Genomic DNA, 11,257 nt, shown 5'->3' with positions numbered 1-11,257 from the left:
TTACTACCTCCGACTAGAATTACGTGTCGGACCAACGTTTTTGCGAACCCAATTGCTAAAAAGTGCTTGGATGTTATTTGTCCAACCGAGCACTCGGTCACGGACCGTCCGATGCGTTTTTGATGAGGTGATCACGCACTGTGTTCCGACTGAAACCATCTGCCCCCCGACCAAACCCCACCTGGGTACGCGTCTACGCGGCGCAGCGCCCCTTCTCTCTCCCCAGAACCTTTCCCCATTTCTCTGTCCCACGGCAACGCTAGGGTTTCGTCGGCATCGGGCGATTACGTCGCGGGAGGATGGGTGCGACGGAGCAGGCGCTGAGCTCGTCGGCGGAGCGCGAGCGCGCGCTGGAGGGAGGCGTGCTCGTGGGCGAACCGGGCGGCGAACTCTGCGTCGAGGAGCGAGACGACCGGTTGTGCGGCGAGCTCTATGTCGACGAGTCAATCGGTCGTGCAGCAAGCTCTCCATCGACGACCGGGGAGGCGCGGGAGGGCAGATACCGACACGTTTCGGAGCAGGTGAGCCAACTACTAAATTGTTGGATCTCGATTCATGGCTATTGGGGAGTCCCGCCTCGTGGCTGAGGGTTGGTATTGGTAGGGGTGATTGGGGAGCGAAAAAAATCTTGCAGTTCTGGATGTAATTTGGCGCGAGTGGCTTCATGATTGGGCTCCCGATGGATCCGTCCCTGTTTTTCTATACATGTGGGATTTCCAGACAAGGGTACTCCATACAACGCAATTACAATTCATGATAGGATGTGTTGAATCCATCCAAGTTGGGACACTAGAAAAAGGAGATCTCCCGTTTCTTTAGTTGTCTGAGTAGGCCAACACAATGCAACAATTCAGTTAGTGCGCTATTTTCGTTCATAATCAGTGTTTGCAAAAAAGGAGATCTTCCGTTTCTTCAGGGAGCTCCTCAACATGCATTCTCTCTAGACCAAGCGAATGGGTGGATGATGTCTGATCCTTCTAGGTTTAGTTTTGTCTCGAGTCATTTGAAATCGAGATATGAAATTGAGGAGCTTTTGTCTGGCTCCGTGCTTCGTGGTAGTCTTATGCAGGTTACATAACTTTTTTGGTTTCTCTGCTGTGTTGTGCAGGTTTCTTATCTATTTTGGTTGCTACTTAAAAAAAAAACTAAAAATACTGCCATTAGTTTGTCGTAATATAAAACATGTGAGTATAGGTTCTTTTTTCGAGAGGGAAAGCTCATATATTACTCATAACCAAGGTTTACATCATCTTTCTTTAGATCAACAATAACATATGACACTAGTTCAAACCAGCGGTTACACACACCTGAACTACTTGTTTGTTTGGTAAGTGAGTGAGCTACAGAGTTGAGCTTTCTCCTAACATTTGAGACAGAGCATTCACGGAACAGAGTTTTAGCTTGAGCAATACCCTTGTAAATGCTCCATATATGTGATTGGTTTGGAGCAGAGCTAGCAGAAGCTACCACTGTCACGGAATTGTACGACTCCAGCGACAGATTCGTAAGCTTCAAATTTAGCATCGAAGGTTCTTTAGATGTTATATTTCAGTCATCATTGCACACTTTCATAGCTTACATTATGTTTTAACGCTATATTATACTTTGATATATGGTGCGGCATAACACTCCATCGTATTAGCTTAACGTGCACAACTCTCCTTCCTGCAAAAAAAAAAAAACTCCACAACAGATCATGATGCCCACAATCTGTTTGATCGGTGCTCAATTTCATCTGATGTTGCATTTTCCCGTGGAGCGAAATGAGTAGAGTGGTGCACATCACCTGCTAAATTTTAATTTGTGTTTCATCTTCTAGCTTAGTTGGCTACCGAATCAAAATAAGTTGGGTCATGAACATAGTTAAGTTGTTTACTGAATCTAAGGCCCCCTTTGTTTGGGCTTTGGATTCTGAGATTCTGCTGTCAATCCTGATTCCTGATAATCAGCTGTGATTCTTGATTTCTGAGAATCAGAAGCAGTCTGTTTGTTTACCCTGCTGTGGGATCTGAGAATCAGAATCTATCTGTTTGTTTACTTTGCTGTTTGGGCAGCTTTACGGACCGTAATTAATGTAAAATGTATATTATGTCTTCATTTGTAAAATGTATGTTATTGCTTCTGTCGGGATTTCATCGAAATGACACCTATGTATACAAATATTTAAGAACTGTTGTTTGTTATAATCTCTCTTTGTTTCTCTAAAAAAATACTCATAATCATACAATTGAGTTACTGTTGTGCTACGTGGTCATATAATATTCTATATGAGATATGGGTAGTAGCTTTAGTGAATGGAGAGGTTCTGGTTTAGTTTAAGTTTGATTCAGAATGGCAGTAACATTGTAGTACCTTATGTTTCACCTAATCAGTTACAACACGTTATGTAATCTGGCCCTGTATCATATTTCTGCACATTATACCGATGGATTAGTAGCCCTGTATGACTGTACTTGTTCTACAACAATACTTGGTACCGACCAAACTGATGTGTCATTATGTTCTCTTAAATACACTAGAAAATGACATGCAGTTATGTTCAGAAATCTGTCATAGTAGTATTTGGCTACGTCATATTGTTATCCACAGTAAGAAACTTCTTTAGCAAAGCGTGTATATGTGCAGAAATATGAAACTTCTACGCTGTGGCTGGCTATCACACTCAACTAACAGCGTGCATATGTGGCAATTTCACAGAGAGCAAAGGAAACAAGAACAGGGACGCGGAGGGACTAGGCGCTGCAGCCAGGCGTCGTCGAGTGGAGCGATTTGATGACGGCCGGAGGAGCGGAGCAAGTTGACGACGGCCTGGTTGAGCGGAGCGAGTCGACGGCGGCCGGTGGAGCGGAGCGGAGACGTGAGGCGGCGGCCGGAGGATCAGGTGGGAGACGTGAGGCGGCGGCCGGAGGAGCGGGAGCCGGCGGCGGCTGGGGCGAGGCGGCTACAGGTCGGGCGTGGGAAACGATCGAGAGGGCACAGCCGCAGAGATAATACGAGGCCACGCTGAAAAACGATTCGGCCCAAACGTGGAAGAAGCTCGGGAATCACCTCTTTTGCCAATTCTGAGATTCTGGACCTCTGTGTGTATTTTTTAGAATCAATTCTACATAATCTGGACATTGTGGAGAGCTGTTTGTTTCAGATTCTAATTCTACAATAGCTAGAATCCAAGAATCAAGAATTTAAGCCCAAACAAAGGGGTACTAACTAAGTTGGCTTCTCAACCTATACTTTTTTGGTTTATTTATGTGTTCATCTTCTAGTCTACTTGGTTTGTCGAATGTAACTAAGTTGGCTTCTGAACACATAGTTTTAAAGCTGGTCACTGAACCTAACTAAGTTTGGCTCCTCAACCGTTTTATGTGTTTTCATCTTATAGGTTAGTTGGTTACTGTATCTTACTAAGTTGTCTTATGAAACATGGCTAAGTTTGGTTACTGAATCTAAAATTTTAACTTTTTCTCAACATTTTAAACTGTTTTGTTTTCGTGTCTCGTCTTCTAGGTTAGTTGGTTACTTATAATTAAGTTGGCCTCTGAACACAATTAAGGTTGGTTACTAAATCTGGTTAAGTTGCATACTAACGTGAACATAGTAGTTTTCTCACAATGAATTGAAATCTCTCCCTTTTTCATTGCAAATGTGAGGTTAAGTTGGCTTCTGAACGCGACTAAGTTTGATTTCATCTTCTAGTTATGTTAGGTTACAGAATCAAACCAACTATCTTTGTGTCTCATCTTCTAGGATACTTGGTTTTTGAATTTAATCAAGTTGGCTTCTCAACACGGCTAAGTTTACTTATTTAGTCTGCCTAAGTTGGCTAGTCAACGTTTTATCTTTAGGTTTATTCTTTCAGTCTCATCATCTAGGATAATTGGTCATTGTTTTGTGTTCTTTTTTTGGTAAAAACTTTGTTCTTGCTCAGTCATGTGCTTGGATCCATGGAGATTTGGAGGAAGAAGAAGTACTAGATTTGTTGATATTGCAGAACAGGAAAGTTGTGCTAGAAGGAGAGAGGGAAAGGGGTACGGTGGTAATTATTGGGCTAGTGAAGGGGCGGCACACTATGGGAATCTTACTTTTAACATGTTGGAAACCTGGCAGCGATCAAATTTGTAATCACAAACCTGGGATATGTTTCTTACTCTTTCTTTTGTAAAACAAGAGGGTTTGGGAAACTGCTCGACACCCAATACGGGTGTGGCTATCTCATATATATATGGGTACCAAGAGGTACAATACAAGACATATACAACGCTACGTATATACAGTCTAACACCCTCCCTCAATCTTAATCGTGGCCTGAAGTACAAATCAAGTTAAGATTGCGCCTACAACCTACAAGCTGTGGCTGTGGAAGAGGCTTCGTGAAGATGTCAGCAAGTTGATCCTTGGAAGAGATGAACTTGATACGAAGTAGCTTCTTTGCAACGCGTTCCACGACAAAGTGATAATCCACTTCAATGTGTTTTGTTCGGGCATGAAATACCGGATTGGAAGAGAGGTATGTAGTGTCGATGTTATCACACCAAAGAACTGGAGGCCGACGTTGAGAGACTCTCAATTCTCTCAACAAAGCCTGTACCCATATGAGCTCAGCTGTAGCATTAGCAACTGCCTTGTATTCAGCTTCAGTACTACTGCGAGATACTGTAGCTTGCTTGCGAGCATTCCAGGCGATCAAGTTAGGACCAAAGAATACTGCATATCCCCCCGTGGATCGCCTGTCGTCTGGATTACCAGCCCAATCCGCATCCGAGAAAGCAGAAAGTGCACAAGACGGGGCTGGCTGAAGTAGCAAACCATACGAGGCAGTGAGAGAGACATAGCGCAAAATACGCTTCACAGCTGACCAATGAGACGTCCGAGGTGCATGAAGATGCCGACACACACGGTTGATCGCATAAGAGACATCCGGTCCGGTGATAGTGAGGTATTGCAGCCCTCCAACAAGACTGCGGTACTCGGTAGCGTCATCGGGCGAAAGAATGTCTCCATCAAGAGCGAGTCATGCGATCAGTAGCAGACATAGGAGTGGTAGCATGCTTACACCGCAACATACCAGGCACGGCGCAGCAAGTCCGGAGAATACCTGGCTGTGTAAGGGTCAGCCCAGCAGAAGACCGTGAGACCTCCGGACCAAGGAAATAGTGCGAGCACCCAAGTCCTTAACGACAAAATCACCACGAGTGCGGACACAAGGCGATCAGCAACAGCATCAGAGGAGCTAATGAGGATGATATCATCAACATAAACCAGCAGGTACATAGTAACCTCAGGACGCTGAAGGAGAAACAGTGATGTATCAGCCTTGGATGGAACAAACCCATGAGCACGAAGAACCGAGCCAAGTCGGGCATGCCAGGCACGAGGAGCCTGCTTAAGTCCATACAGAGCCTTAACAAGGCGGCAGAGGTGGTGAGGACGGGTAGGATCAACAAAGCCTGGAGGCTGACGCATATAGACCTCCTCCTCAAGAATGCCATGCAGAAACGCATTCTGGACATCAAGCTGTCGAAGGAACCAACCTCGAGTAACAGCCAAAGAAAGCAGCAGGCGAATAGTGGTAGGCTTGACAACTGGACTGAAAGTATCCTCATAATCAAGACCATACCTCTGTTTGAAACCCTTGGCAACTAAGCGTGCCTTGTAGCGTTCAATAGAACCATTAGCATGCTTCTTCACTTTGAACACCCATTTGGAATCAATAACATTGACGCCAGAGATAGGGGGAACCAGACGCCAAGTGTCATTCTTCAGTAAAGCCTGAAATTCCTGCTCCATCGCAGTGCGCCAGTGGGGAATACCCAGAGCAGCCTGAAAATGACGAGGCTCAGCAGTAGGGTCAGCAGTAGCATCAGCCACACAAGCAGCAATCCATGCGATAGTCCCATCCGTGCGCTCCTTGGGACGAAAAATCCCGGACTGACTGCGAGTACGAGGTCCACGAGTCACAGGAGCCGGTGGCACAGGAGAGGACGAGCCAGGCTCTGACGACGGCGAGGACGAGTCGAGGGCGGGAGACGCAGGAAGTGGCGAAGCCAGCCCTGGCGACGAGGAGCCAGGCTCGAGCAGCGGCGGGGAGCGTGGCGGTGACGGGCCAGGCGGTGACGGGCCAGGCGGTGTTGGCCCACGCGGGGCCGAGACGGAGGCGCCCGGCGATGGCGCTTGGCCGGGCGAGGCAGCTGTGGCGGGCGAGGCGGCCACGGGCTGGGAGGCGGGACCCGGCATGCATGGGGCATGCACGGGAACAGCATCGTGGGCGTGATCCACGTCCGCATCCGGCGCCTCGATCATCCGGAAGCTCAAGACGAGCGCCGCGTCCAATACCTGCAGCATGGTTAGGAAGCAACGCAGAGTATATGCGAGCATCTACAAATTGATCGGGCAACGGTGGAACAGAAGGCACGGGTGGTATGGGTGTAGAAGTGTTGTTCGGAAGTGCGGAAAAAGGGAACACATTCTCATCGAACACTACGTCACGAGATATGTAAACACGGTTCGTGGGAACATGGAGGCACTTGTACCCTTTGTGAAGAGAACTATACCCAAGGAAGACGCACTTTTTGGACCGAAACTCCAGCTTGCGCTTGTTATATGGACGAAGATGAGGCCAACAAGCACACCCAAAAACCTTAAGAAACGTATAATCCGGGAGTTCATTGAGCAAGAGTTCAAGGGGGTTTTCATTTGTAGGAGTCGTGTAGGAAGCCTATTTATCAAGAAACGAGGCTGTGGTAAAAGCATCACTCCAAAACCGAAACGGAACGGAGGCATGGGCAAGCAAGGTAAGGCCGGTTTCTACAAGATGTCGATGTTTACGTTCAGCGGTGCCATTCTGCCGATGTGTATGAGGACAAGACACACGGTGCAAGATCCCAAGCTTATTAAAGAACGAGTTGAGGTTGTGGTATTCACCCCCCAATCGGATCTGAACATGAAGAATTTTGTGCTTAAGAAGACGCTCAACATGTGTTTGAAATTGAACAAAAACGTCGAACACATCAGATTTGCGTTTAATAAGATAAAGCCGGGTGAACCGACTTGTAAGCATCAATAAAGCCGACATAGTAATTATGGCCACTAACGGACGTTTGGGCATGACCCCATACATCAGAAAACACAAGCTCAAGAGGATGTTTAACCACACGACTCGACTCGAAAACGGAAGCCGATGACTCTTGCCTTGCCGACGGGCATCACGGATAGTCTCTACACTTTTATTGGACACAACTGGAAGTTCATGACGATGCGGAACATGGCGAACTATGGGAGCGAGCGGGATGACCGAGGCGTGCATGCCGGTGTGTAGAGGACACACGCACACCACCGAACACTTGAGGAGCATGCGGCACGGGGGCGGATCAAGCGCATATAGGCCATGGCGAAGACGACCTCTAAGCGAACGGCTCTCGTGTCCCGATCCTTGATGAAAAAATGAAAACGATGAAATTCAGCAAGGACATTATTATCACGAGTAAGTTGAGGAATAGACAACGGACTACGTGTGGCGGAAGGAACACGAAGAACATTACGGAGATGCAAGGGACGAGAGTTATGTGCGAGAAGAGAAGCCCGACCAACATGTGAGATGCGCATACCTGCTCCGTTGGCGGTGCGAACCCGATCATGACCGCGATATGGCTCCTGGGTGGAGAGCTTACTCATCTCACTCGTCGGGTGATTAGTAGCTCCCGTGTCCATGTACCATGACGCGTCAATGGGATATGACGGAGTATATCCGTGCTCCTGACCGGTCACAGCAGCGGCAGCCTGCTTGTCGTTGCCCTTGCCATTGTTGCCGATGCCGAGGAAGTCTTGCTTGAAGCGCCGATGACGGCGAGAGGCGATGTGGTTGTCAAGACCACACGGCCGACACGCTTGCTGGGCACCGCATGATGGACAGCGAGCACGGGGGCGATTCCCGCCCGTGACGGGCGGCGCGGCGGACCGCTGCGTCCGCGGAGGCGCGGCGGAGAACTTGCCACCCGCCGTTGGCGGCTTCACGGGGCTTACCACGAGCAGCTGCATTGGCGGCGGAGAAGCTTGGAGAGGCATGCTTCACCTTGACACGCTGTTCACGACCAAGGAGGCGCGAGTAGAGCTCACGGCGCGGCAATGGATCGTCGCGACCACTGATGTTCTCAACAAGATTGTCATAATCATCATCAAGGCCATTCGGAACATAGGTGGTGAAGTCCTCGGAGCGAAGCGGCTGGCCAATGGAGGCGAGTGTGTCGGCGAGGCCGGCCATCTTGTTGAAGTAGTCCGTGATGCTCGCTGTCGAGAAGCTTGGTCTCGCCTAGCTCGGTGCGAATAGCATGAGCACGCGCCTGAGATTGTGAGGCGAAACTCGCTGTGAAGAGCCGTCCACGCATCCCGCGACGTAGAAGCGAAGAGGACCATCGACGAGACGCTCGGCGTGAGCGACGACCTGGATGGCGAGAGGATGGCCTGATCTTGAGCCACCCATGCGTGATACGCCGGGTGATACACCGGCGGGCACGGGAGCGAGCCATCGACGTACCCCTCCAAGTAGCGACTCCGAAGGAGCGGGGAGCACTGCGCGCGCCACGACGGATAATTGTCCGGCGTGAGCTTCGGCGGTAGGAGATGCGAGAAGTAGAACGGCGACGATGCCGCCGGGTCCGTATGGGCTGGCGATGGTGACGCGTAGAGCGGCGCCGGCGGTGCCGGCTCCAAGGAGGCGGCAGGGGCGAGGGAGCGCCAAGGGGGCCCCAAAGGTAGGCGCACCGTAGGTTGGCGGCGGCGCCGGCCAGCCAGACGGGGACGAGGCACCAACGTGTGGTGCGGGTGCACCGTATTGCGGCGCATAGGGAGCACCGTAGATCGGCGCAGAGGGGGCGCCAGAGGCCGACGGCGGCGGATGACCGCCAGACGGCGGAGCCCCATAGTGCGATGAAGAGGCGCCGTAGATCGGCGCGTACTGGGCGCCGTAGGCCGACGGCGGCAGAGGGCCACCATACGGCGGCAACGGCGCGGTGGTCGAGGAAGGCAGGCCACCATGGGCGATCGGCGGCGACGGATCGCCCTCGGCACTCGGGCCGGCGGCGGCGGATGAGGAGGCCGACCCAGCTAGGGCACCAGGAGGTGCGACGCCAGGAGTTGGCCACCACATGGCGAGCGGCCGGGAGGCGAGGAAGGGCGAGGCAGGAGCGGCAGCAGGAGCCGGCGCAGCGGCGGCGGCAGCGGGAGCCGATGCGATCGGCGACACGGCGGCGGCGGAGGCAGCGGAAGCCATCGTAACCTAATCTGATACCATGTAAAACAAGAGGGTTTGGGAAACTGCTCGACACCCAATACGGGTGTGGCTATCTCATATATATATGGGTACCAAGAGGTACAATACAAGACATATACAACGCTACGTATATACAGTCTAACATCTTTATGGGGTAGTATGCAACTATGTAATATGTATGCAGCTTGATCCTGCTCACTTGATGCAGGTATGTCACTAACTTGTAACTACACTTAAGCTAAGTTGCCTGAAGTTTCAGTTTTGTTTTTTCCCCTATGGGAATCTATGGGGTAGGTACAACTAAATTTCTGGGTATTAACCTGGAATTTTGCATGATCTAAGTTTCTGATCCTTTCTTATTTTGTTGCTGTGTTACTTGCATCGATATAATCTACAATAAAACAAGTTGCTTAACTTATAGGATTTGTTAGTACTTAGTACCCATGCATGTTATTATTTTTGTTCCCAATATCCCAATTGTATGTAAAATCCAGTCCTTGTCCCAGGTTGGTCAGAGCTAAAGAGCTAAGCTGTCGTAGATTTTTATAAGCGATTTTCATGTGCGTATCCTATTTGTTTTTTACTAGTGTTGTTTTATTGGTTTTAGTACTGCTTTTACTAGTTCTTATTGGAGATCTAAGTTGCTCTAAGTTCTAGGTTTGGTTTTTGCAAGCAAAATAGTCCAGATTTGTGCCTGGGGTGTTTCAGTAGGTTCTATCCCATGGTCTAACTGTTGTTCTTTTAGCTATACAACAAATGATTAAAGAGGATGCCAATCGGTCCCTCATGCTTGTTTTCCGCTGCAATTAGCTTCTTTGTAAGCCCTACAACAACGTCTACCATCATTCCTAGGTGTTACCGAGGGAGTATTGGCTAACATGTTTTTTTTTTTGCACAAAATAGCTAAAAGAAGGTGTTGGTGCCACCATAAGAGACGGTCTTTTTGTTGGGATGACGAGCACTGAAGAGTTTGTATCTTCGAACTTACCATGGAGCTTTTTCCAATGAGGTATATACCCACTTGTAGTTATTGTGATTTTTGCTTCATCAGCATGCATACGTGGCACCAATGGTTTAGTTAACTTGCTTTTACTAATATGCTTAAGTTGGATACTGGAATTAGACAAGTTGATTTTTGTGTAAATTTATCCAAGTTGAATACTAGTAGTTGTTTAAGTTAGTTTTTAAGTCGCTTTCACATAATATGCTCTGTTGATTCATACATGTGCTAAGTTGTTTACACATAACATCCATCAGTGGAGGGTGTTCTTTTACTAACTATCAGTGGAGAGTTTTTGTTTCTGCATACATTACTTTGTTACTCCATGCATGTGCTAAGTTGTTTACACATAATGCCGATCAATGGAAAATGTTCTTTTCCTAAGTTACTTTTTTACATAATGTAGACCCGAGGAGCAACTCACTTGCCAGTGGGAGCAACTCCAATATACTCAATGAAATCAGTGCATTGTGTGCAACTGAAAATTGTGTTTGCCTGAACTTGGAGGTTTCCTATAAATTTTGTACTAAGTTTATTTGTGCTTTTTGTTACATGAAACATGGGTCTTTCCCCAATGTATCTATGTGGATCCAGGTTTGTTATCTTTGTTGCATGCACCTCAAACATCTGAGTTTAACTGCTGCAGGTGCTCCATGGCGATTCTTGGAGATACGGAGGAGGAAGAAGAGCTAGATTAGAGAGCTAGATTAGTTTGTCTCTGCACAAGTATCTAGGGGAGAGGGGAGGGCGAGAGAGAGAGAGGGGGGCTTCCGTGGTGGTTGTATTTTTGGCACGATGGGTTTGGTCGGCCATGCAAGTTTGTCTACCACTTTTACTGACGTGTTTGCGGTGGTTTACGTACATTTTCTTTTCCTGATTGATTGAGTGTTGGGTCAAACAAACCAGCACCCTGATGCTGGGTCAAACAAACCAGCACTCGGATGCTGGGATTGACAAACCAGCACCGGATGCCACCTAGCCGGGTCCTTTTGCGA

At 48.5% G+C, this 11,257-nt stretch overlaps 1 long non-coding RNA gene across 1 annotated transcript; it reads left to right on the top strand.

Moving 5' to 3' along the window:
- Nucleotides 1-433: 433 nt before the first annotated feature.
- Nucleotides 434-10,960, top strand: LOC124698920. Its single transcript, XR_007001166.1, has 3 exons — nucleotides 434-521; nucleotides 10,166-10,271; nucleotides 10,909-10,960. It is a non-coding gene; the product is annotated as an uncharacterized LOC124698920 (long non-coding RNA).
- Nucleotides 10,961-11,257: the final 297 nt, after the last annotated feature.

The sequence above is a fragment of the Lolium rigidum genome, chromosome 3, assembly GCF_022539505.1.
Source record: "Lolium rigidum isolate FL_2022 chromosome 3, APGP_CSIRO_Lrig_0.1, whole genome shotgun sequence".
In the NCBI taxonomy this organism is placed as follows: domain Eukaryota; kingdom Viridiplantae; phylum Streptophyta; class Magnoliopsida; order Poales; family Poaceae; genus Lolium; species Lolium rigidum.
The sequence above is the reverse complement of the archived record's forward strand: the minus strand, read 5'-3'. Positions and strand labels throughout refer to the sequence as shown.